The 27428-nt window shown below is 38.0% G+C and overlaps 1 protein-coding gene across 22 annotated transcripts in view; it reads left to right on the top strand.

Annotated features, from left to right (window-relative positions):
* Zfand6 (zinc finger AN1-type containing 6) overlaps positions 1 to 27428 on the top strand; it is a 71123-nt gene that overhangs the window by 14133 nt on the left and 29562 nt on the right. For 11 of the 22 annotated variants that reach the window (XM_063284856.1, XM_063284824.1, XM_063284840.1 and 8 more), the window contains exon 2: positions 22667 to 22827. The exons of the other annotated variants lie outside the window; for them this stretch is intronic. The gene's annotated coding sequence lies outside the window, so the exon portion shown is untranslated. The remainder of the gene's footprint in view (positions 1 to 22666; positions 22828 to 27428) is intronic. 22 annotated transcript variants of the gene reach the window in all.

The raw sequence follows: 27428 nt of genomic DNA, 5'->3' as shown, positions 1-27428 counted from the left end.
TCATTCAGTAGCTTCAGAGGAAGAGTAAAATTCTCTGACCACAGAGAAGAGAATTCTTGCATTGACTTAGATGTTGGGGAATGATCTAAAAAGCCAATAGTCATATTTTATCCTTTTAGGATGGAAGAAAAAATTATTAAAAATGTAATGTTTTTTCTCGATATAAGGAAAATTTTTAGTGGGTAGTAAGTTAATAAAACTTGAGGCAACCTAGAAACTTGATAATTACTAGATTTCTTTGCTGTGTATTGATTTTAGAGTTTTGAAATGCCTTTCCTAGGTGACTATGTTTTAGGAGGTAAGCTTGTTGTTGGTAACATAGGCTGTATTGATTTATGAGCTGATAACTGAGTCTGCCTGATGAATGTGCTTTTCTTAGTTTGGATGTATTAGACTTCACTTGAAGCAGTTTTGTGGCTAGTGCTTTGGTAGATGAGAGCAGATTCTTCTGTTCCTCTCATTTCCCTTCTGCTCTATGCAGGCACTTGAATCTAGTCCCCTCCTGGAGTTTTGTCCTGTACTTACTTCCTTAGTAACGTTTAGCACTCCTGACAGCTTTGAAACCTTCCCATGAGTTTAATGACACTATCTGAACTATTTGTGAACTTCTGTGTCCTTTGCAAATGTGTCTTTTTTTAACCATCAAGTAGGTAATAGAGCTTCCTAGGATCCTTAACACTTTACTCATTCTAGCCCCAGTCCTTTCTGTCTTTGGTTCCAAGATCTGAGTCTTAAAACACTGTGTACATGCCCATGCGTGCATACGTCCTTGAGGCCCCTTGTCATCCAGCTCACCAAATGTACCACCTGTGCTAGATAGACCCTGGATGTCATTCTGATCATTTATTTTACCCAGTTAATCGCAAAGTTTAACAGTAAACCTGTGGTAGAATAGGTCCACCTATTTTCCTTACCTCTCTAGCACCAGCCACATTGATATTTGCATGTTATTAGAACAGCTACCTAACCAACCTCTCCATCATTCTTTGCAGTCAGAATATACTGTTGACTGTACAATCTTGTCTAGCAGGGAATCAGTTCCCTCTTGCCTTTGGAGCTATAACTACTTAGGAATAATAATAACAACAGATAATTCTGGGTTAAATATTCTCTCTGGTAGTCTCTAAACAACTTTTAAAGCCATGGGATATTTAGAAAGGTTAGCTAGTTGCCTTAGTTAGTAAGTAGCACTATGGAATCGAAACCAAAATACTTTCCCACCACTAAGCTGTGTTCTCTTGTTTTGACTTAGGCTCTCATTGTAGCCCAGGGTATCTGAACAGTCCTCCTCCCTTGGCCTCCTGAGTGCTTGGGGTTAGAGATGTGAGACACCATGCCTTGCTGAGTATCTCCTTCTAGAGCATGTACATGCACCTGTCCACAGTTTTTTCCTCCACACTACTTTACTTTATCCTTCAACTAGCTACATACGGCTCTATATCCTTTAGGAAAGGCTCAAAACATCTCAAGCCTAAAAATGCTTTAAAGAAAACAAATATTTTCAAAAAAGGCATTTTTGACATTTTTTGGAGGAACATTTCCCAAAAAGACATGACATTTTAATATCCCCATGATATAAGAAGAAGAAAGAAAGGGAAAAAAGAGAGACATAGGAAAGGTGTAAAGATAGTTTTCCATATGTGGCCTGTTTTGAATTCGTAAACTGTTGAATTCCACACATTTAATAAAAACTAAAAAGATTAGGCAGAGTGTGAAAGCCCTTTACCTGAGCTGTGGAAATGCTAATGACCGTCTCTGAAGCTGATGGGGGGGGGGGGGGGTTGCGTACTGGTTTATCATGCACCCAGGTGTGCATAGTGTCTGCCTCGAAACACAAGGCAAATAGCTTTTCCTGGGTAATGTACTGTGGGGTAGATGAGGCTTCCTACCAATTCTCTATCAAATAAGACATTGCTATAAACAATATCACTTTAAAGATGGAGGCACTCCAAACAAATAGAATAATTTTCATTTCAAATATTTCTTTTCCTTTTACCACACTGTGTCATCTACCCTATAGTGTATGTATTTAAGGCAAAGGTCCTTCATTGAGGAACAACAAAAAATAGCTTTTCTTTCCTTCTTAGTTTTGAAAGAAAAGGTAAGTAGCTAGTATTTATTTCTTTTAAAGGGAGGGATTTTTAATTACTATTGAAAATAAAGGTAGTTACAGTAAATGTCCACTATGAAAGCCAAAGGGGTTTTGCTTTTACTTACTCCTTAATTTTTTTTGAAACAGAAGCTATCATACTGCTCTCCAAAATTTTAAAATAGCATGTTTACTATCCAAAATAATGTTTAGCTAGTTTTTAGTAGTAAAAATTGCAAGATAACAATATATGTGATAACAATATGATAGCATTTATGTTGTAATAAATCGATGTTATAGAATAACAAATTACATCAGATATGTAATTTGGAAAGAATTTCATGTAGATAAGTAAAATACTTTAGCAAGTTTCTTGAAGCATATAGTTAACATAATTTTGTAAAAAATATATTTTATAAGGAAAATTATTCTCAGACTTTTATTAAAAAGGAAAACTTAATGCTGCTGCCTTGTTCTCCTCTGAGTGATAAGATTGCAGGCTGCCCCATAATGCGCTCAGTAGCAGATTTGACTGAGTAGTTCCAGAGATCTTAGGTTGTCACACTCTTCACCTTACACTTGCAAATTGCTAAGGTTTCCTAAGGAAGGGCATGTTTTGTGGTGACTTTGGAAGATACAGTTATTTCTCATTCTGTCAGTAGTATGTATACCAAATTGTGGCTTTAAGCTACTGTTGTAGCATCTCAGCAGAGGAGGATGGCTTTTTAGCCAAGATGACCAGAAAATTAGAAAACAAAAAATCCAACCTTTTTATATCAATTTGCCACTGCTGGGTATCAGGGAATCTCCTCTTTTTCACAGTTTGACTTATGAATCAGATGCTCTTTTTCACCTTAAATGGAGAAAAGAATAGATTGTGTTTTGGGGGAAAAATAGCTTGTTTTAGCTTATTCCATCTAATGTCTTGTTGATTTTCAGATGCCATCTGTATTACACTTGCTTAGTAGCTTGCCTCACTCAAGCAATTCTTGGCACAGGGAAGAGGCTCCTGGGGTCCTAGGGTAACGGATGGTGTGAGCCATAGTTAGCTGTGAGAGCATCTATGCAGAAAAGCAGTGAGAACAGGATTAGCAGGATTGGTTCATTGATTGCAACTCCTCTACTGGATGCTGGAACAGACACATTTGTTCTGTTTTTGCAGTGCTGCTAATCTAAGCACAGGACTTTGAGCCTGCTGGGGAAGGTCTCTGCCCTAGCTACATGACCAGCCAGCCCCTGAATCTCACTTTTTAATTTAATTTAATTTTATCTGTGTTTTGCCTGCATGTATATGTGGTGCATGTGCCTGAGAAGTTCAGAAGTTCTAGATTCCCTAGAACTGGAGTTGTACATGGAGCCTCCTTGTGGGTGCTGGGAACCCAACCTAGATCCTCTTTAAGGATTATTAGCATTTAATTGTTAACAGCAAAGTCTGTTAAGCACAAAGCTTTGTTTTTACAAGTGGAATTGCTTGGTCATATGATAAATCAGTGAGAAATTATTAAACTGTTTTTCTTTAACTCGCATTAGTAATTCATTGAAATTGTTGCTCCTCATTAGTAGTTGGTATAATCAGATTAAAAATTTTAATTTTCCTAGTGGATATAGAGCAGATAACTCACTGTGATGCTAATTCGTATTTCCTAACTATTAACAATGTTCATAGCAAGTCCTACTACCCTACCTCTGGTTAGGTATAGTCTCCTGTCTTTCTAGTCCTCATTCTACTGATACTCAAATTCTTGCCTCATCCTTTCCTTTAGCTTCTGATTCCTCTTAAATCACATCTCTTCCCTGTACTCTTAGCTTGTAAGGCTGGGAGTAGTTCTGCCATCTATTCTGCTTCTAAACCCCAGCTAGCAGAGGCAATTTGCATATGTTTATGGTTTTTGTTTTTTGGGTTTTTTTTTTCTGTAATTTTTAGATATTTTACTAAAGGTAAAATTTTGTTTTGATTTTATTTCCGACTTCTGTGCAGAAGTTGTGGGAAGTGTTCAGGAGCTCTGCTGGCCCTAGTCTGCTCTTATGTTCTGTCCTCTGTTCCAGTTTGGCTTGCTGTGTCATATTCAGTATGTGTGCACATGGGGATCATTTCTCAGCAAGTTAAGAGCTTTGTGCTTCCTTTGAACAGAATATTCTCTTAGTGAGATTAAGCTGTCAAAATCCATGAGTTGAAATTTTTGAATAGTTTTACCTATCTTGTCAAGCTTTGTCAAGAACCCCAACAATATCTTTTACTTACTTACTTACTTATTTATTTATTTATTTATTTATTTATTTATTTATTTATTATTTGACATGGATCTGAAAGTAGGAGGGAGATATATTGGGAATAAGAAAGTATCTAAATAGGGGAGCAAGATTTTGACCAGAAAGAGAAGGGGGGCATTCTGACCACAATACATATGTGTGAAATGGTCAAAGAATAAATAAAAGTTACACTATGAACTTTATAATTCACACTTCATTCTTGGTCCTGCTTTTCCTGTCTTTCTGTGTGGCTCATTTTAGCTACTGCTGATTTGAAAGACTTTGACCTCTGTAATGTCTCTCATTTCATAGCTACTGTCCAGATTATCATGGATTTTTCTCACCTTTCTGACCCCTGCCTTCCTAATTCAATACCTGTAACTTATCTTCATCCCTTTTATTGATGGAAAATACCCATTCCTACTGGCTAAGGAAATTTTCTTTACATGTACAATAGGCCAGAGTTGTTTAACAGAGTAAATAGTAATAGCTTAAATTTAAATTAATTAAAATTAAATTAAAAATCTGCAAAACTCTATGTGGCTCATTGATAACTGTATTTGACAACATGTGTCTAGGTTCCTTTATTGCCTAAGTATTTTGTAAGAGCTGCACTCTGGTCTTGGGCTTTCTCATTTATTCTCTCTCTCTCTCTCTCTTTCTCTCTCTCTCTCTCTCTGTGTGTGTGTGTGTGTGTGTGTGTGTGTGTGTGTGCGTGTGTGTGTGTGTGTGTGTGTTAAACGTTTGGTCAATGAATTACATACATACATTCTTTCTAAATACCCTATCTCTTGCCTCAATCACCTTTACATAGTTCTGCTTGGTGTGAATAGACTTTTCATATATTCCTGACAGAAAGATACTCAGATTTTACAACTTCTTTTCTTCACTCATCATACAAGATGGTGGTAATTCGGTATATTGCCTTTATGCTAAAGCATAGTACAATAGTGACCATGCAGTACTTATATTTGCCTCGTCATATTCCACATTTAAATATATGTTGAGTTGAAATTATTCTCTACTTCTAGGTATTTCCTTTGGGTTAATATGACATTTGTATAGCTGTGAAAGTGTCTAGTCTGTTAAAGTGACTATAAAAGTCTTCCTTGTAGCTGCCTAAGCTCTGCTTTTTACCTGATCTCCTTTTGACTAATTGGAACTCTAGTCAGTTTAAAGGCTTGAACTGTGTTTTTTTGCTCTTTTGGCCAGCTAGAATCCAGCCTGTAGATATTTATACATCAACAGTAGCAGGCCACTGTGACTCTCCTTATACTCCGTTGAATCATAGCATTGTACTTTCTTAAGTCCAGAATGTCTGTTTTGCTTTAAAATAGTAACCAGACAACATCCATCATAAACAAAATAATCTCTCCTGTGACTTAGCAAGTCATTATATTCTGCAGCTTCCCTTCCTTGGTTAGGTTTATTTGGTTTGTTTGGTTGGTTGGTCTGTTTTTGCTTTTCATATTGTATTGTGGTTTGCTTTCTGATCAGAAGATAATTGTGGCTATTATTCAAATTACACAGCTCTGGAACTTTTTTTTAGGTTGCTTATCTATTAACTGGTAGAGCAAGAATTAGAACCAATGCTTATGTGCACACACATGCTCATTGGGTGAGTGGGTGTGTGTGTGTGTGTGTGTGTGTGTGTGTGTGTGTGTGTGTGTGTGTGTCTACAATCAATCCAGGTATGCTTAATACTTGGTCTTCAGTGAGATGTCTCTTGAAATGAATAATTAGTAGTGACCATAGCATGTATCAGTATCTGTGTCTCATTCCGTAGTTGTTTGATCATTTAGATGGAATCTCTGGGTTCAGATCATTGCTTTACCCCTGCATTGGTTGGACTATTGCTTGAGTTCTACAGAGGTTCAAATGTGAGAAACTTTTAAGTGTACCATACTGAGAAGTGTTAGATTCTTTACAAATGAGGGGTTTGTACAAAGTAATTGGGCCACTGAGGTCATAATTAGGTCAGAAGGGAGTGAATTGGTCCATGGGAGTGAAGTCCTCTGAGGGTGGTAGTTCTAAAAGAGCAACCATGGCTTCATAATCTGGCTTCCTGTCTCATCATGTGATTTTTTTTTTCTGCATTGTTCCTGCCAATTGCTGTGCCATCTGCCATGAGGCTCTCACCAGAGGTCAAACCTCTGGGGTCACCCACTCTTGGACTGTTGGACTTAAAACAACAAGCAAAGTAGCCGCTATGTAAAGTATGCTTGTATTTTGTTACAGGGACAGCAAACAGTCTACTCAGTGACTTGCCAGGTGTGAGACGTGAGCCAGTTCTATGAGTTCTCTAATTTCCTCACCTGTGAAGTTTCTACCTCCAAAGGACATTGTGATTAGAGGGGACAATTCAGGCAAAGCATTTATCATGAAAGTCCTCTTCTGTTCTAATCTTGTCCTGCTATGAGTTCACTGGCAGCTTCTTTGGTCTGTTCTACCCCATTGTCTTTTTACTGGCAGAGGCAATATGATACCTAAGTGAACTTCCAGTAAACAGAGAAAACCCAGCCAGACAGACATGGAGATACACCTGTAATTCCGGTGTTATGTAGTGAGAGACCCTCTCTCAACCATACACCCCAGGCCCCCAAAAAAGAACCTGGAGAAAGGAAAGCTGTATTAGAGTGATATTTGTTCCCAGCTGCTAGTTAGAATGCTCAAACCAGAGAGTAGGAGCATAAAATGACAAGTAGCAGGTGAATGGGGCATTTTATTTTATTTTTTTAAGTTCTAGGAGTTGTATCTCTTTGGACAGCAGTCTTGTTTGTTTATGTATATGAGTATTTTGTTTTCATATATTTGTGTAACATGTGCATACGTGGTATCAAGGTCAGAAAAGGGCATTGGATCCCCTGGATCTGCCATGTGGGTGTTGAACTTGGTCTGTCTGCAAAGAGCAGTATGTGCTCTTATGCTCTTAAACTTTGAGCCATCTCTCCAATTCTAGACACTATGTCTTCTTGTTTTTCTTAGAACACTTATATATACCTTTTTATTTTATTTTTTATTTTTGCATTCATAAAATATAAAGCCATATTCCTAGAACAGCACCCACAATTGAGATGCTCCTTTGCTAGACCTGTCAATGGTGGCAAGAGGTATAGACAGCTCCCTGCTACCTATAGCTGTCTGAATTGTTTGTTTGTTTTCTTGGTTTGAAGTTTTTGTTTGTTTGTTTTTCTACATCATACTTTCATCAATTATCTAGGGGTTTCATACCATAATCACAATTACTTCCCAGTCCTTTCATGTCTGTATCCTACCTTTGTGACCTCCTCCTCAAAAAGTAAAATTAAGAATAAAAAAAGAAAATCCAATTTATTTACCTCTGTGCTCACTGAAACATGGAGCATGGCCAGACTCATTAGGCTGCCCCTATGGTAGAGCTGAGTCCTTCCACAGCCTGCATCCCTGCCAGAGGACGTCATTTCTGAGTTCTTTTCATATAACAGTCAGGCAAGGCTGGAGCCTTGACTGCAGTAAAAAATTTGAGGATGGACCAATATGAAGCTGACATGGAGTTTGTTCAAAGGATTTTTTTGGTTTTGTTTTTTGTTGTTGTTTTGTTTTGTTTTTTAATGTGATTTTTAAGGGCAGAGAAAGAGAGGCACTAAGGGAAAGAATAAATCATACCTAGGTGTATGTATGAGCTTCTTCCAGTAAAGCTGCGCTTTATTGTGTTCGCAGTAATCATACATGTAACTCTGAGTTTCAGAGCTGTGGTCTTCAAAGGGTTGCTGAGAAATGCAAATGAGGGGCCAAATGGTGGAGGTGCTTCCTAAGGCTGCTGATCTGAGTTTGCTTTTCAGGACCCACATGGTAGAAAGCGAACAAGTCCTCTGACTTCACATGAATGTGCATCTATCTACACACCAAATAAATGTAATACCTACATACAGGAAAATTCCTGAGGTAAAAGACAGGCTTAGAGTCGATAAGGTCACATTCTAAATCATGGACATCTTCACTATAAACAAAAGTTAATAGTCTTTGTGAGAGTTCCAGAAAATATCCAAGAGTAGAGTAAGACTATACCTGAGATCCTCAATTTCCAGACTTTAAGTCTGGCTCTGTGATTACTGCTTTAACATTATTTGAAAATATCTCTGTAAAATGAATGTTGTCTGCACAGCAAATTTTGTTCTGTGTGATGGAATTCTTGATTCTCAGCTGACAATAGATTTCACATAGTCCCTAGAGTGAGGAAGTCCTTTTCTTTCCCATATCCCCATAACTTCCCCTCTCCTTAAACCCTACTCACCTTCAAAAGTTTTTGGGTCTCCACTGAAGTATTCTTTGATGTTGGGTTACACTTCAGTAGATTTTGATTTAGAAGGTGTTCTCATTATATCTTTGACTCTGTTTGGCAAGCCAAAGTGAGTTGGGATGATGGTTTTCTAGGCTCTGACTTGGGAGGTGAAACAGGGATGAGTCCAGGAGTTCAAAGCTGAGATGGACAATGTAGTCCCACTGTAGACCCTATTTCAGGAATTAGAGGTAGGCTCAGAAAGATTTCACTATTGAACATTAATGTTGTCCTAAATGTCAGGTGATTTTATGTCAGAGAATGATGACGAGGAAAATGCTAGAGAAAGAAGGCACTCACTGTAGGTCCTTAATAGACCCACATTTTGTTATAACAATTGGAATAATTTTCTTAGAGTAACTAAATGTCCCTTAAAAGAAAATAAAAGAGCTTCATTTAGATAACACAATGTTTTTTATATGCAGAGTTTCTTTGAAAATCAAGTGAAATATTTTAGATTAAAAAATTAACATTTAAGCCCTTGGTCCTGCCAAGACTGAACCCCCAGTGAACGTGATTGTTGGGGGGAGGGTGGTAATGGGGGGACGATGGGGAGGGGAAGCCCATATAGAAGGGGGGGGAAGGGGTTAGGGGGATGTTGGCCCGGAAACCGGGAAGGGGAATAACAATCGAAATGTAAATAAGAAATACTCAAGTTAATAAAGATAAAAAAATTAACATTTAACGTTACTGATTTGTCTTCAATATAGTTGATTCATTCTTCTTAATAAGAAACATTCTGCTTTTAATACATATTTAATTACATCCTTAGTATAACCATTAATATTAGCAAATGATTTCATTCCTGAGTTTGAAAGTTTGTTCCTGATAGTGTAGAAATTTTCTCAGACTACAAACAAATCATTTACAGAAGCTATTTAGGTGACAGATTAGAAGCTATTTTGCGTTTTCAGTACCTTAACTTTTTCAGAGAAAGCACTAAATAATTGAGAGTACTTGTCAGTACAGAGAGAATGATACTCCAGCTCACTACTGTGTGGTCATTTGATCTAGATTTATGGTATTCCTTAAAATAAGTTATGGTTGGAAGAGTATTTCATACTGGCCAGAACCTTTGCATGTTAATACTGAGAGAAGGGATAATGTTGGTTGATAAAAGAGGAAAGATGATTTTGTACTAAAAGTAAATACTTGGATACTACCTTGCTGTTTGTTAGGACCTCGAAGAGATGAAAGATTATTAAATAATATTCCTCCAGGTAAACAGAAAGTAGGTAAGATAGCTGTACCCTTAGCTAGCATGTTCTACAAGCTCAGCATTTTTATTCCACCTTTTTGGATTGTTGTGGATGGAACCCAGGGACTTGTACATGCTGAGAGGAAGTACTGTGCCACTGATTGACTCTAGCTGAACTGAGAATTTTTCTAAAATCATGACCTCAGGAAATCTGCTTATTTCATCATGTGTTGACTAGTTTTTACGTTAGTTTAACACAAGCTAGAGTCATCTGAGAGCAGGGAGCCTCAATTGAGAAAATGGTTCCCTAAAGTTCAGGCTGAATAGACAAAATTTTAGGACAATTTTTTAAATTAGTGATTGTTGTGGGAAAACCTGCCTGTTGTTGGGTGATGCTACCCTTGGCTAGGTGCTATAAGAAGGCAGGCTGAGAAAGCCATGGGGAACAAACCTGTAAGCAGTATCCTTCCATGGCCTCTGTATCATCAGCTCCTGACTCTTGTTTGAGTTTCTGCCCTGACTTCAGTGTTGAACAGTGAAGTGAGATAAACCTTCCCTCTGCACCTTGCTTTTGGCCATGGTGTTCATCACAGCAGTAAAGCCCTGAGACAAATCCTTTACATCCTCACTTGATCTGAAGGTGATTTCTGACTGGGGCAAGCCACCCTTCTGATGGACTTCATGGGAGGTGATTTTAAAGTTCAGAAAGACAAAAAGCAGGACAAGAAATGACTTAAAGATAGAAGTTCTCATTTCTGCAAAGTGTGAGTATCTTGAAATAATCTGAGCACAGTCCTTTTATAATTTTATTCCATGAAATTCTGATTTATTATGCCAACCAAAGAAAGAGCTGAGAGAGTGGAGTACCCTAGGAACTCCCAGCCTCAGGCTGCCTTCTCAGTGTAGCAGACCTTCTGGTTTCTTCTCCCAGTGTGGGAGAAAAGCATGGGCATAATTCTCGCCTTTGGAAATAATTAGGGCAGAGAGAGTGAATGAAGCTAATTTTTTTCTCCCTAAGATAGGTAGGTAGGTAGGTAGGGGTGTGTGTGTGTGTGTGTGTGTGTGTGTGTGTGTGTGTGTGTGTGTGTGTGTGTACCACAGCTTTTCCACTTAACCGTAGAAGTAGGACCAAAAGTGAAGTGAAGCCAGAGAGTACTGGCTTTGCTGGTTATGTTACACAATAGACATTTTCATAAGTGCAATGAGCTAAATATGGACCCGAGACTTAAATGTAGCATCCTAAAAATTGTGTTTCCTCAAACTTTAGATGATTTTGAGAAGGTGTCTAGTTATATTACCTTTACAGAGGAGGCTCTCAGAGAGTTCTTTTGTATTTGTACTAAAACTACCACCTACCTTCTTCTGGGCAGCAGATTTCACAATGGCGCTATTTGCAGGAGACTTTTATAGTCTGTAACAGTTTCTTGGACATCTGTTTCCTTGCTTCATCTATTTTGCCCAAGAATCTTAACTTTTCTTTGTTCTTAAGTCCTTTCATGTAAGGAGAGCATTGTGACAGAGGAGGCCTAGGGGTTCTCTATACAAACTCCTGTTTTTTTCTGGATTGGAGAGGAAAAAGCACTTCCTTCTCAAGCAGGAGAACCAGAAATCTGATGTTCAAGTACCACATAATATTACAAGGTGCAGCAGGCCACCTGTAGCCACAGTGCTCTGGAGACCGAGATGCAATCCCTGAGGTAAGCTGACTAGCCAAACTACCCAAATAGGCAAGCCCTGGGTTTTGCCTTAATACTAAGGTGGAAAATGATGAAAGGAAGCATTCAGTGTCGGGCTTTGGCCTCCATGTGTGATGTGTACACAGATGCACACATGTATCCATCACCAAACATGCACATGCACTAACACTTGAACGTACACCATATACATACACATCCAAAGAGGTGGGGGGACTTTGATTTTTTTTCTTTTTTTGACAACTTCTGAGCCTGAAAATGGCTTACACTATTTTGGACACCTTTATGCTCATTCATTGGCTTACATTTGACTTTTCTTCCTTTTGCCAAGTCATTGGCCATCCTTTTTTACCTCTTCGTGTACATGAATACTTACATTAATGAAGATAAAGCTTGTGCTATTATTCTGTATAGCATATATGTGGAAGACAGAGGACAACTTTGTGGAATTGACTTCTATTCCTGCATCTTTACTTGGTTTTAGGGGTCACAGCCATGCTGCACTGTCACTGACTCTCAAACTTTTTTTTTTGTCTTGTTGCATGAGTTTAAAATGTATTAGTGTCCCATAGTTGTACAAATTAGGTTTCATATGAAAATATAAATTATGGCCATTTTTCCTTTTACCTTTTCCTCTCTTGATTTTGTGAGGTTTGAAAGCAACATTTTCCTCTATAATATTGGAATTAGAATTCCCTGTGCCCTTTTTATTTAATGTTACAATAAGTGTCCAGCAGTTTAGAACAAAAGGTAAGAAATAGACCATTATAACCTAGTACTCCTGCATAGCCCATCTTGATAAATTCTTCACACAGGCTTTAATCTCCACCTCCTTGAATTTTTATCCAACTTCCCTTTAAATTTGAGTATTGTTAATTTGAGTATTACCATAAAGATTTAGTTAAATAGTAAGTTGGTGATAAACACTACTCTTGGTCCCTACTAGCTATTGATAACTAATTAATAACTTAGTTTTCAAGGTAGACTCTTATGTGCCCTCAAACTTGCTGTCTAGCCCAGGAATGACATTGAGCTTTTGGCCCACCTTCCGAAGTTCTGGGGTTTCAAGTGTGTTACACTGCCCAGTTTGTTTTGCTTGGGGTTGAGCTCAGGGTTTTATGTCTGCTGGTTAGACATGTTACCATGTGAGCTACATGTCAGCCCCAACACACTTTGTTATAGTTACCTAATCAAAAGCATTTATTAGTACTAAAATTGCAAATACTGTTTCTCTAAAGTTTACAGTGGGGTTCCTCACCAACACCACCTTTCCAGAATTCTTTTGGGAATGCAATGACTCAAAACTCAAAAAAAGAAACAAGTCTTAAAAGCAGTCATTAGCTAGCCCTGGTAATTGCATTCCTATCTCAGTACTCTGAACGATATCTTTTGGAGGTGTACACTTTGGCCTGTTTGTAGACTGAAATATTTTGTATTTAACACCTTTACAATAATTTACAATGGTTTAGTAGTTCAGGGCCATCCTATGGTACTTAGCGAGACATATCAAAAACAACGAAAAGTTGGATTCCCAAGTCACTAAATGTGGGTTTCTTCTACTCTTTCTTTCTTCTTGTGTTTTGTGTTGGTTTTTTTGTTGTTGTTGTTTTTTGTTTTGTTTTTAAGACAGAATTTCACTGTGTAGCCCAAACTGGCTACAAACTTTTGCAACTTCCTGCCTCAGTCTAGCTAGCCTCCCTGATAGTGTGAGCCAACATTCAGCAAACAACAGTTTTTATATATTACATATACATAAGTATGTTTGTTTTACATTTCATTTATTATTTTGTGTGTGATGTGTGTAAGGGTGGGTGCCTGAATACCATGTGTGTGGAGGCAGGAGAGAACTCTCAAAAGATAATCAGTTCTCTCTGTCTACCAAACTTGCATCTGCAGGCTTGTGCAACACATGCTTTTACGCAGTGAACCACTGCTGCTCTGTTTGTATATTGTTTCTCAAACTAAGGATTACCAAAGGAATAAGTTCCTGTATTGTTTCACAAACTAAGATTATACCAAGATATCAAAGAAGGATATTTTTGGAAGTGTACACTTTGGCCTGTTTGTGAACTGAAATATTTCGAAGGTAACACCTTTATAATAATTCAAAAGCATTTTCATTTCTACTGTAAATTTATACTTACTGCATTCTGTGGTAAACATTACCTTTCCCTTTATGATTCATGAAGAGTCTTAAGCACCCCTGAGAACTAGCTGGGAAGTGCTGGATTTGAATGGTTTCCCAAAACCAGTTCTTTAGGAATAGGGTTGGTAAGGGATTTACATCTCTGATGCTTTTGATTCTGGGCTTTGAGATTCCCATCTTAACGTCGCATAGCAAAAGATGTTTAGCAATCATTGCAGAAGATTCCCAGTGTTTTAGATTTTACCTCTTGAAACTTTGACTCCCATTCTAATTTATTTTAAATAAAAATCTTTGTTTTGACTTTTGTTTTCACTTATTTATTGGTGGGCAGCTGTGTGCAGAGGTCAAGACCTTTTGGGAGGAGTTGGTTCTTGTCCACCTTCTTGAAGCAGTCTCCCTTGTTTCTGCCACTCTATTCCAGGCTTGCTGGTCCATATACTTCCATAGGAGTGCTGGGATTATAGGTATATGCTGTTATATCCAACTTTTAAAATCTGGGTTTCAGGGATTAAACTCAGTCTTGAGACTTGTGCAGCAAACACTTTTTACGCACTCTTTAACCTTTGGTTCTAGCCAATTTAAAGGTAGGCCTTGGGACTGTAGCTTCATTGTATTTATGCTGGAGTCTAATGGATTTCAACTTTAAGACCACTAAAGAGCTATTACTGAGCCCTGTGCTAGAGAAGTAGAAATTTGGTGCTAACTGACTTGAGAAAACTTAGTACCTTACAGTTCATTTTGTGGGTTTTCAAGCCACAAACAAACAAAAGAGAAAAGCCTGGCTTGGGGGTGACAGAGTTAGACATGTCTGGTCTCCTACTTCAGGAACTTGAGTTGTCAAGGTTGTGACCATGCAGTATAGAGGTCAGATTAGTGTACAATCAGTCTGATTGACTGTTAAGTAGTTTCAGAATTAATGTATTTCTACTTTTTCTCCTGGTTAAGGAAAGCTTCGATATTGGTAAAAGTGGTAATGACTTTAGCATTAAAAATAGTGAAAATACTTGACACATGGTACAGTGTAATGGGCTGGAAAGGAAAGACTGCCTTGACCCCACTTGTAATTTATGTTAATTTCTTTCCTTAAATGGCTTTGGATACTATTAAATTCTTGAAGGGCATATAGGATAGACAAGAAAAATCTTGCACATCAAGGACTTATCATCTACTGTACTACATTTTAGACTATCATAGTTTAACTTTCTGCTGATTATTTAATAATCCAGAAGAAAGGAGATGATTTACACCAGGTTAGTGTATGCTGCACTGTTACATCATTTTGTCACTGACCCTACAAAAATTAATGGTAGCAAGGACATTGGTAACTTGAGTTTTGTGAGAGTGATTGTATTTAGTGTACTTGATATGTAAAGGGAAAGAATGTAAGTTAAGCATTACTTTGTCACACAAGCCTTCTAATGTGTCTGCTAAAATGCCTATTTTAAACTGATAGGCTAGAAATGCCACAGAGTGATGAACAAGACAGGCACAGTGTAGTGGGTTGAATTGAATAGAGTAGAATATAGCCTATTGACCACTGCTTTCTTTTTGGGAAATGTCTATGATTCTGTATATTTACTTTTCTTCACATGTATTTATCCACTACCAGCGCACAGCATTTGTGAGGTAACTATTAGCCATGATGATTGGTCAGGGGACTTATAGGTAAAAAAAGTTTAGTAATTGTTAGAAGCTTTTAAGAAACCTGACCAAGGTATTGAAGAGCTGTTTCTGCCCTCTGTTGTTGCTGTTAGGTAAGTGGTAGAGTTTAAAATTTATCTGGTATCCTAATTGGTTAAGACTTAGGTGGGGGCTTATTGTTCACACAGCTGGATTGTTCTTGCAGTCTATTTACTTCAAGACTGCACATCTTACATAATGAGTGATTTGTGTTGGGGAAGATGATGGACCTGGTATGTATGTATCTAGGCAATATTAATATACTTACAACAGCATTGAGAATAATTTTTGGACTCTTTTAAAAACCAACTGTTGTAAAATTTTCATATCTCTTTCTTTTAACCATTTGCAATGTTCTCTGTGTAAGTCACATTTTGAACTTTTTAAAAGACATATTTAAGATTCAAATATAATTGTAAAATGTAAGAATTCAAAATTCAGTTTGTTTCATGTAAAAGATGGAATCACCTAATTAAACATGTATCCTTACTCCTTTCAAATACATGTTCTTAAGAAACAGCCTCAGTTTCTTTTCTCAAAAAAATGTATTTTGAAAATTTTAAATGAGTACTGTATTTACATATTTCCTTCCCCCCTCTTCTTCCTTCGATTTTTTTCCCTCTTTCTCAAATTCAAGGCCTCTTATTCTTTGACTGTTATTGTTATTTACACATAAATTTATAAATCTAACCTGCTGAGTTCATTTAGTGTTTAACTCATGTATATGTGTTTTGGACTGACTCTTTGGAACTAGATCTAGATCCACTGTCAGGGCCTTGTCCCTTAAGCAGATAGAGTCTTTCTCAGTCCGTAATTACCTGTAGCTTTTCAATTAGGGCTGGGGAATTGTGAGATTTCTCCCATCCACATTGGCAAAACATATTGATTTTAAAGTTTAGTATTAAAGATAAAACAATCTTCTCATTTAGAAATGAAGACCTTCTCCTTTAGAAAGTAAAACATTGATTAGTAAAGTTCTATCTCTTCCCAATTTTCTACTTTGTTTTTATGTAATTATAAATTCATAAGAACAAAGCTTGTCATAGCATTAAAGTCTTAGGAACAACATTTTATAAGCACACTTTTATTTTGATAAAAGTATTTCCCCCCTAACTATAAACGTATGAGTAAAGTGACACAGCAGCGCCAGCATTGCTCTTGGGAAGTAAACGCATTTTAGTGTGTTTGGTGATTCTTCTGCTCTTCCTTATTATAAAATACTTCCGCCAGAAGACTAAGGCTTTTGTTGCTGAAAACTTGATTCTTTCACTCCACTTCCCTATTTTAGATAGAAAATCACTAGTTTGTATAGAATTTTGGCTATTAGAACAAGCCATGGAAGAGCCCTAAATATAGAAAATCACTAGTTTGTATAGAATTTTGGCTATTAGAACAAGCCATGGAAGAGCCCTAAATATCTCAGTCATTTAAATACAGAAGAGTTTTCTTGAGACAGGAGGCAGATATTTTGGGAATGTGAGTTTGAAGACATTCCTCAATGAACTTTCTCTCTGCAGTCTTCAGAGTAAAGACAGGATTTGAGCTTGGAAATGGCTTATTTCTAGTTGGAAGCTCAACCAGCAGGACTCTAAGCATTGTGCATGCAGTACTGTTAAGCTCTCAGCTCCCTGAGAGACCTTGATCTTCTTCAGGTTGACTCTCAGCTTAGGCACAGGCCACCCATCTTAGCCCCAAAGGACATAGTGGCAGAGCTGGACTGGATTTTGTCTTAGCCTCTTAGTGCTTTGGATATACAGGTCTGACCCTTCATACCTGGAGAAGAAACTGTGGTGTGTGTGTGTGTGTGTGTGTGTGTGTGTGTGTGTGTGTGTGTGTGTGTGTGTTTTAACTTAATTAAATGGGTTAAATTAATGTTAGGTTTAAACTATCTGATTTTATTCATGGTGTATTTATTCTGATTCTTTTATGTCAACATCTACCTACTGCAATCAAGGAAATGGTCATTAAATTTAGGATGGGAATAAAAAAGCTTTGTTACAGAGTATTCTGTAAGAACTGGTAATGTTGTATGCTATGGACACAATATAAGTCAGTCTGTTATAGACCTGCCTAAAAGAAGGCATAACATAGCTGTAAAGCAGAGGCCTAAAAGCAGCTGAGGTACTACATGGCCTGGTGAAAGCTGGATCTAGTTTAGCCCAAGAAGCTGAATGCTTCCCCAGTCTTGTTAGCTTAGTGATCTCCAGTTTTTGCCTTTCTTTCCTCTATGAAACAGAGCAGGGTACACAGTTTACCACACTCCCGTCTACTGTGTTTGTGAGGTTTTCCAAGTTCAGAGACTGCTATTTTAGGCCTCTCACAGAAGTTTTAAGGGAAAGGAATTATGAGCAGTGTGGTCATATTATCTTTGCTGAGTGTTGAATCTGCAATCTGGTAAAGCAGCACACTACCACTAGGATATACCACCCACTCTGCCCTCCTTTACTTACACTCTTTCTTTTATGTCACGAAATGATTGTGATTTGTCACTAGTGTTTTGATGTCAATGATTAGCATTCTTTGTCTTTTCCAGATACAGGATGCACTGTAGTGCATGTGTATTCCTTGGTCCTTACTGGTATCAATACAGCATTGTTTGTTAGGTAGAAGGTGTGTCTTAATATTTTCCATTGGTGCTCTTGATTGATCATTAGCTGTTGCTTTGATATTCTCTTACTACCTGGAAAAAACAGAAATTAGCTGAATTTGGAGTTTTTAGCAAGGAGGCATGCTTACAGATTATGAAAGGCAGTGCATTGGTAGAGAGGTTTACCTCTTGAACTGTGGTGAGGTATGGGAAAGGTTGCACCAGTACAGGAAGGAAGGACGGAAGGAAGAGAAAGAAGGAAGGGAGGAAGAGAAGGAAGGGAGGAAGGAAGGAAGGAAGGAGGGAGTGGAAGGAAGAAGGAGAAGGGAGGAAAGAAGGAAGGAAGGAAGGGAGGAAGGAAGGAAGGAAATTCCAAATCTGTGCATCATAGCTTGTCATCATTATGTGGCATGTATCAGTAATGTAGGACCTTTCGTTTCCAGTAACTCAACTGTGAATGATGATCATAAGTCAGCTCAACTTAGATGAGTTTGGTTACAGTTGGAAGATAGGAAATCTGGTTTTGTTTTTACTAGATTCTTGGAATTATTAGAATATCACTTTCCACTGTTTCTTAAATATTCTGAAATTTAAGCTTATAGAAAATTACAGCAACCTTGTAAATAATTACTGCATGCCACTTAGCAGAGTCTGACCTCCCATAATATTTTGTCCAAAGTATTATTGTATTATTCTAGTCAGAATAGTTGATTCTAGTTGCTGGTTTCTGTGGTTGTGTATGCTGCACAATGTGTGTGTGTGTGTGTGTGTGTGTGTGTGTGTGTGTGTGTGTGTGTGTGTGCGCGTCTGTCTGTCTGTCTGTCAGTCTACATATGTGGAGACCAGGAGACAACTTCAGAAGTCATTCTTTAGACAAACATCTACCTTACCCTCTGAGGCAGTTGGTTTCCCTGACGTGAGGCCAGCCCACTAAAGGAGGCTGTCAGGCCAGGGAAGCATAGGGATCATAGGGATCCCATCTGGCTTTCCAGCACTGTGCTCCACTGTTTTCTGTTATTTTTGGTTTGGGGATGGTTGGTTGGTTTGCATGGATTATAGGGTCTAACTCAAGTCCTGTTCTTGAACAGCAAGTATTTTGTACCAACAATTAGTGTTTTTCCTGCCTTGAGAATTGACTTATGTGCATTATATTGTATTCTTTTACTATGTGTTTTTTTTAGCATATGAATGTTATCATAAACACCTAAAACAAGGATATTGTATTTTATAAGATCTTTACCGAATTAAGAAAATATAAAACCAATATTCTCCAACTGCCTTTACTGGTTTTCTCAATACTGTTTATTTTGGTTGCTGTTGTTGTTCTTGCTTGCTTGCTTGCTTCATTCATTCATTCATTTTGAATTTTGAGATCCGTTCTCACTCTTAAGCACAAACTGGCTTGAAACTCATGACGGTTGAATGCCTCCATGCAAACAAACACCAAACTACCCTGAAACCAAAAATAACAGGAAACAGTGGAGCACAGTGCTGGGAAGCCAGACAGGGGATCCCTATGCTTTTTTGGCCTGACAGCCTCCTTTAATGGGCCCCACATCAGGGAAACCAACTGCCTCAGAGGATAAGGTGGATGTCTCCTAAAGAATGACTTCTGAAGTTGTCTCCTGGTTTCCATATATGTGTACTGTATGTGCAATTGTGCAACCCATACGAACCTAGATGCTAGATGTATAGACCCCATATTCCCAGCCCCAGTAAATGTTCATTAGGTTGTCTGTTTCAGTCCAGGAAATCTAACCTGGACATTTTCTGTCACATCTCTTTTGTCCTCACTCGTGTTCTTAGGGACAGACATTTCCTTAATTTTTATTTGTTTTTTACAGGCATTGACATGTTTAAAATGGGTGGCAAACATTTTGTGAAATATTCATCAGATTGGTTTCATCAGTGTGTTCATGACTGAGGTTAGGAAATAGCAATGGTATGAGTTTCTCATTGTATCATATCAGGAGGCATGTATCCACCTGCGTCTTTCTTTGTCAGGAGTAAACTTTCGTTGTCTCATTAGTATGACATCTGCTGGGGTCCTCTTCTTCAAAATTCAAATAAGTCACCTGTGGAGATGCACCTTGATACTTGGTGTAGCAGCCCTCATTATAACCTTCATCCACGAGTTGTTAACCCTTCTGATAATTTTGCCTGAATCATTAACCGTAGTTGTAGTGACTCGGGTGACTAGTCTCAAGTCTTTAATTGTGTGAACTGCAAAACAGAACCTGTTTCAGCTGCTGTGTCCCTTTGCTTTAAAGAGTTTAGTGTTGAACAGGGACCTGTCTCGTTCAACTTGTTCAGTTTATTTTAAGCACTTTTGCACCCTCCAAGATAAATCTACTCTTTTCCTTTCTCTTTAACAGTACTTCAGTTGTGTTCCATTTTCTTTTCTTGAGGTTGCTCCTCCAGTTTCCCATAATTGTTATTCCAAAGAGATATCTTTCTGAATTTATAGCCATCCTTTCATGTTCCTGATAAAGCTAATTTATTTACTAGTGTTGTACTTGACTATATGATAATTCCAGAAGTGGCTTGCTGTAAATACAGTGGATCACTGTGGCCTGTCATCTAATCAAGCCTGAGGCTAAAGAGTAATGAGTTTAGGAGACAAAAAGCCAGCCTCAGCTCCATAGTCTGCAAAGAGTGTGTGATGAACAAATGCTTATAGGAAAGAGGTTGGAGGGTATCTGCAAAGCTCTTGTGTAAAAGGTTTCCTAGGAACTTGCATACAAACTTTGTGAAATCTTGAATTATTTCTTAGATATTTTGTGTTATTATATATGTAGATTATAAATAAATATTTGTTTTGAATAAACTCATTTAGTCTTTACAGCATAGCATATGTGCAGTATTTTAGCATTAAATAATGTAAGGTATTTAAAATAGTTGTAAAAATTACCAACCTTGAAAGTTATTGCTTGTGTTTTTTTTAAATCATGCTGTATCTGTTAAGTATTTATCTTATATTCATGAAATAGTAAAAACATGTCCTAAACTTTATTATAGATAATGAGAACAGTATAGGTATGTTAAAGTCTCTGAACATATAGATAAAGGATAGTTATCTGGACTTTCAAGGACAATTTTATTGAAATTTATTTTGCCTAAAGTTTATTGCCAATAAGAAAGAAAAGCATTGAGCCTAAAGTCTGTTCATGTGTGTAACTCTCTGTCATAGCCAGGATTTTTTTTTTGTACTGTAATTAGTAATTTTGTTTATTTTTTTATTCAATTTATATCCTGGTCACAGTCCCCCACCCTCATCTCTCCCCAGTCCCACCCTTGCAAATCCCTTTCCCCATTGCCTTCTCCTCTTTAAAGAAGGGAACCCTCCCCTTGGGTACCATCCTATCCTAGGACATCTGGTCTCAGCAGTACTGGGCATATCCTTTCTCACTGAGGCCCAAACAGGCAGACAGGTAGGGGAAAGAGGATTCAGTGACAAGGAACTGAGACCTAGACAACTCCAGCTCTACATGTTAAGGGACAACCTACATGCAGACCAAGTTGTACATTTGCCACAAATGTGTCGGGGGTCTAGGTTCATCCAGCATTCTCCCTGATTGCATGTTCTGTTATCCCCTAATTAGGTGATCCTAGGTGATCCTGTAGGTCTTCTCCTGGTGTCCTTGACTCCCTCCGTCAGGTTTGCCCAATTCGTTCCCCACTCTTCCACAGCCTGATGTTTAGCTATGGGTCTCTGCATCTGCCTTCATTCCCTGCTGGATGGAGAGTAAGGCTAGAATTTAAAACATAAATTGGGTGGTGATGTGGGCAATAATTAATTCCACATTCCAAATACTCTGCTTGTTTTCTTACATTCATTTATTTATTGTGGGAAGCATGGGCGGAGCATGCATGTGGAGACCCAAGGACAACTTGAATGGGTTCTTTTGATCAGTAAGTTCTAGGAATCAAGCTGGAAGAGTCCTTCCCCGATGATTTAACTTACTAGTACTCTTGCATCAAATTTTAAAGTAATGTCAATTTGTTTCTGCAGGGCAAATTGTCATTCTGACTGCCTATGTATACATTAGTGAAATGGAGATAGGATTTTATCTTTACTGTAATTACCTCCTAATCTGTAAACATTGTGATTTTCTTGTGTTTATTTTAGTGGTTCGGTTTGAGTAGGATTACATGTTTCTTACAGAAATGCAGTCTTCTTTTCCAGAGAAGTCTTCTCCTCCCAGCTTATTCATCTGCAGCAGTGGTGGTACTGTAGGACAGAAACTGGGGCCTGTGTGTGCTGCAGGTCTTCATGGCACATGTCAGGCACAAAAGTAGTAATTCCTGCTCTAAGAATAAGACTAGGTGTCTCTTACGAGCTGTCCTTGGAGCCTTGAAGGCCCTTGACCACTTGTAGAAAAGTTATTCTAAATAAACTGATGTGGCAGTTACTCAAATAAATTGCTAAGCTTCAGAAAAATTGAAGAATACCTAGTTAGTTAACCAACTTTGAGTCAAACGATTATAAAAAGTAACTCTTGCTCACATAGTCTATGGCCCTGTGTAGAAGAAGAATTGCTAGGTTAGGATTATGTATTAACTACATTCCTTCATTACTGTCAACACCTCCTTTTGTGTCACTGAAATAATGAAAGCATTCCTTTAACTTTTAATGATTAAAATGTTAATTTACATTATAAGTTTTAACTGTCTCAACTCTGTTTCATGTTAAATGTGTTACAGGAATGAATCTGAAGTCTGCTGCAGTAAAACACTGAAGGCTTTAAAATGTTTTCTTGCGTAAAAGTCAAACTTTAAGTAGCTGCTTATGAGGATAGGGAAGGCAGGAAGCTAATGTCTGTCTCAAGACACAGGACAGCTGTTTGCTCATCAACCTCAACTGTGTGAGTAGAGACCTAAGCCTGTAACCTTATATAAGTGGACATAAAACTTAATTTAAAAAAAAAATCTAAAGTTTGTGAAGCTACAGCTAAGTCAGCATGCTAAGACTTGAAGGCCTCTTGTTCCTGGTGGGTAGGATGTGAGGGGTGGCGTGGGTGGTATTTAGTCATTAGATACTGTTAGCAGTAACACGGTGCTAGTGACCATACGTCTTTAAGAACTTATTCTAAGTTAGCATCTGCATGGTAATTTTCTTGTGAAGAGAAAGATGTTGTTTTTTAGATTGATGTTTATTTTACAGTTAATTTCAGCCAACTATAAAATTTATTTTAGGAACTAGGTGATATTCATGTGGAACTTTTTCCTTATAATTTAGTAATATAGAAAGAGCATTACCTCAAACTAAAGGGATACTTATTTCTTTAGTGCAGTTTGAAATGTTTTATTATATTTTATTATGAAAGTACTTGGACAAGTTAAAATCGTAGAAATGGGGAAAAGGTTTTTTCTCCTTTGCTAAGAGTTATCACCTCAAGAATCCTCTAGGAAAGACAATTTTTTTTTCCCTTTCTTGTTGTTGATGATGGATTTTAGGAATGAAGCTCTAATTTGGATTCCTCTCTCTTCAGAAGAATGTGTGGTGTGTGTGTGGATGGATTTCTAGAAGTATGCAGGGATTGAGCAGAGTGATCAGCCTGTCCACAGACTCAGTGTTTAACTGTGGGTGAGGCAAAGAGTATCAGTGGTTGTTTGCTTAGTGTATTTGTATCTAAGACAAGTCGCTTTCTCTTTAATGTCACAAATGGACTATCCTTCAAAGCAGTGAACTAGAAGACACAGAAAGCAGTGATAAATGCATTCTGAATATGCATAATTCCTTTGCTGGTTCTCTTTTTCATTGGTTGGTCAGGTGATACACAGATAAGTGTCTGAGACGCTTCAAAGGAGAGATATTATAATCCCTTGGTTAAGAATGACAAGCCTCACTGTATTGATGCTCTGGCCTATTAATCTCTTTAGCCAGTTGTTTGGCACTTAACTAGTAAAACTATGACAAATTGTTTGGTGCTGCACTTTTAAAAGAAAAAGGAGGGAAAATCAAGAATCCTATACTTGTTCCTATCTTTTTAGAGTCAAAAATAAAGAAAATTCAAGGTCAAAGAAGGCTTTGGGGTGTGGTCTCTAAAGTCAGATAGGGAGAAAGAAGAATCGGACCAACTAACTAGAAAGCATGTTGTAACAAAGTAACTAGGGAAATTGGTGGCAGGTTTCCCTCCGCCTCCTGCCACTCTGGAGTGAGTCTGTTCTGTAGTTCTCTTATCCAGGTATGCAGGGCAGAACTAAAGAGCCATACAATCTGTTTCAACCAGAGGTTGGTGCCAATGATATGAATGTTGTTCTCTCTCCCCTGCCCTTTATTTACCTTACCAGGAAGGTGTATAGGCTTGCTGAGCCTGGTCTCTACTACCCAGATGTATTTGCTTTTGCATTTAGTGTACAGTATGGTTATGATGGAGTTCTGGCTACATGAGAACAAATGGTCATGGTTAAGCGCCAATACTATAGTCAGTCTGTCCTGGTTTCACATCCTAGGTATTACTTTTAATAGCCTGATGATATTGAGGAATCACTTAACTTCTCCTTAACACTATGATAATTCCCACCTAACACAATGGTAAAGTTCAGTGACTCACAGCACTTGCAAATGATTACCATTAATACTATGAAGCCTCTGTTTCTGTTTCTTCTTTGAGGAGAATAATACTAGGAGATATGAACCCTCAAAGTGATAGTTTAGTTTTCTTTGGTTTTTGTCATGCTGGGAATTGAACCTGGAGATTGATCATTCATGCTAGGCATGTACTCTTTTCACAGCTATAGTCCCAGCCCCCAAAAATAGACTTTGAAGGTGTGCATGTGTGCATGCGTGAGTTTATGGTGATCAAACCAGGTTGGCTACAAGCTCCTTTACCCACTGAGACATCCCTCATCAACCCGATAATTAAGAATTCAGAAATGATGAACTTTTTCAGCTAAGGTACCGTAAATCACCCCAAGTCAGTGAGTGATGAGCTTTACTCATCTGTCCTCCCGTTCTGAACCAGTATTCTGCTGCCAGTACCCCCCATTTCACACTTGATCTAGAATCACACGGTGATTAGTGACTCACTGTTTAAGACAGTGCTGTTTTATAGGATAACACCGGGTGCAGTGTCCATATTGTCTGATGTTTCTTGATGGTGCCATTCCTGTTTGTCTTGCCTGATGTGGTGCTGGAAACTGAACTTGGGTCCTCTGCAAAAGCAGTGTACCATGCCTATAACTTCCGAAAAAGCAGTGTACCATGCCTGTAACTTCCGAGCCCTCTCCCCAGCCCTGCAGTAGTAGTTGTTAAAGTTGAAATTGGTAGGTAAGCAGGCATTAGTACAGCTACTGAGGTTGTTATTGACTACATTCTGGATTGTATGAAAATGAAGGGTAGCCACATCCAGGTTGGCTCTTAGGGATATAGAATAGTGTTTCCAAATACATTTTAGCCATTTGAACTCCTTTGTTCAAATAAAATCATTCCTAGAAATTGGAAATTTCTGAATTGTGAAAATACCAAAAAGGACCTGTTGGGGCAGATTTGCGGTACACTCTGCCCCTTCAGCATTTTGTTTTTGTTTTTTGTTTTTGTTTTTGTTTTTGTTTTCTGCACCCTTTTCCTCCAGCTGGGTACTTGATGGAACAAAAACATACTTGTATCACATAAACCTAAGGAAGAATTACCTGTGATAAGATTCACAAAAACTATGTACATTGTTGTGTATTTTTTTGTTTTTAATTTTTAAGTTTGTAACTGGCTTCTAGTAGATGGGCTATTATCTGAAACTATATGATACTGTACATAGGAAATTGAAAAATGGTATCAGAAAACAAGCACTGAGTCCCGTGTTTCCTTTTATAGATGTTATTCATGATATCATATTTTTTCTACTTACAGATTGTAGGAGGTCTCCTACATTATCCAGGTGAAGCTTAAAGTTTGTTTCTCCTGAGTAATTTAGTTTTTTTAGAATATTGTGCCAATTAAGTATTCAAGTACTCATATTAGTTGTACTAATTGGTGGGAGGAATAATACCAACTAGTTTCAAATTAGTAAGCAGATCATATTGACTTATGTAATTTTATTTAGTGACAGTATATTGGTTGATTTTTCTCACTTTTGTGAAGAGGGGGAAAAATCCTTGGGCAGCTGTGATGCTTAGCAGTTAAAAACACTTGCTGCCAAGCCTGACAACTTACATTTGATCTCCAGGATTCACATGGTACAATGAGAAAACTGATTCCTAAGACCTCTACACATCTGACCTCCACACACGTGCTATGGCACACGCTTCTCTCTGTGTCTGTCTGTCTGTCTGTCTGTCTGTCTCTCTCTCTCTCTCTCTCTCTCTCACAAATACATATATACTGCCTAGTTAGGTACTATTACTGTGATGAAACACCATGAGGCTCTTACAAAAGGTAGTATTTAATTGGGGCTTGCTTACATTTGGAGGACTGGTTCATTATTGTCATAGTAGAAGCATGGCAGCATGCAGGCAGACATGGTACTGGAGAGGTAGCTGAGAGTTTTATATCCAGATGGGTAGGTAGCAGGAAGACATTGTGATGGCTTGAACTTTTGAAACCCAAAGCCCATTCCCAGTGACACACTTCCTTCAGCAAAGCATTACCTCCTAGTAATGCCACTCCCTATGAGCCTATGGGAGCCATCTTCATTCAAACCACCACAAATACATTTTAATATTTTAAGAATGTAAGTTATCAAATCTTCCCATACTCCCTTCCAGTTTCTTCCATTCTCTATAACTATTCCCTCCAATTTCATGTGCCCTGCCACTGATTTATTTTTAAGTGTGTGTGAGGAGGAAGATGGGAATGTGCATGTGCTCACAGATGCCCAGAAACCGTAGAGTATTGCAGTCCCTGGAGCTGTAGTTACAGGCAATAGTGAGCTGTCTGGTGGAGCTGCTGGGAACTGAATGGAAGAACAGTACATGCTTTTAATGATGAACCATCTCTCTCTTGTGCCTTTTATTTTTTATAAACCCAAAGAGCCAGTGAGTCTACTTAGTACTACCAGTAGAGTGTGTGTGTGTGTGTGTGTGTGTGTGTGTGTGTGTGTGTGTGTGTGTGTGTGTGTGTGTGTACAGTTAGGAGGGCAGGAGAGAAGGGCAGCTATCACATTGTATCCATAGTAGGTAAGCAGAGAGCCAGTAGTGCTGGTGCTCTGGATTTTGTTTTGTTGTTTTTCCTTTGTTTGTTTAGTTTTATTTTTTCCCTTTTTATGCAGTCCAGGATGCCAGTCCGTGTGATGGCTCTGCCCACTTTGATGGTACATCTTCCTTCTACTGAAAACACCCTCATAGGTACACTGAGAGGTATATATGTCCAGGGTGATTTCTAAATCCAGTCAAGTTAACCAAGTTAATTTCGTTTTTCCATTGATAGCCATTTTTATTTACTTTTCATGTCATGCAATATTCATTTTTATTCCTGCGAACTCTCTTCAAAACAATTATGAAACATGTAAGTTAAATGGTAGTGTGTAGT

The sequence above is a fragment of the Rattus norvegicus genome, chromosome 1 (genome assembly GCF_036323735.1).
Source record: "Rattus norvegicus strain BN/NHsdMcwi chromosome 1, GRCr8, whole genome shotgun sequence".
NCBI lineage: Eukaryota > Metazoa > Chordata > Mammalia > Rodentia > Muridae > Rattus > Rattus norvegicus.
This window is presented reverse-complemented; position numbering and strand designations above follow the sequence as displayed.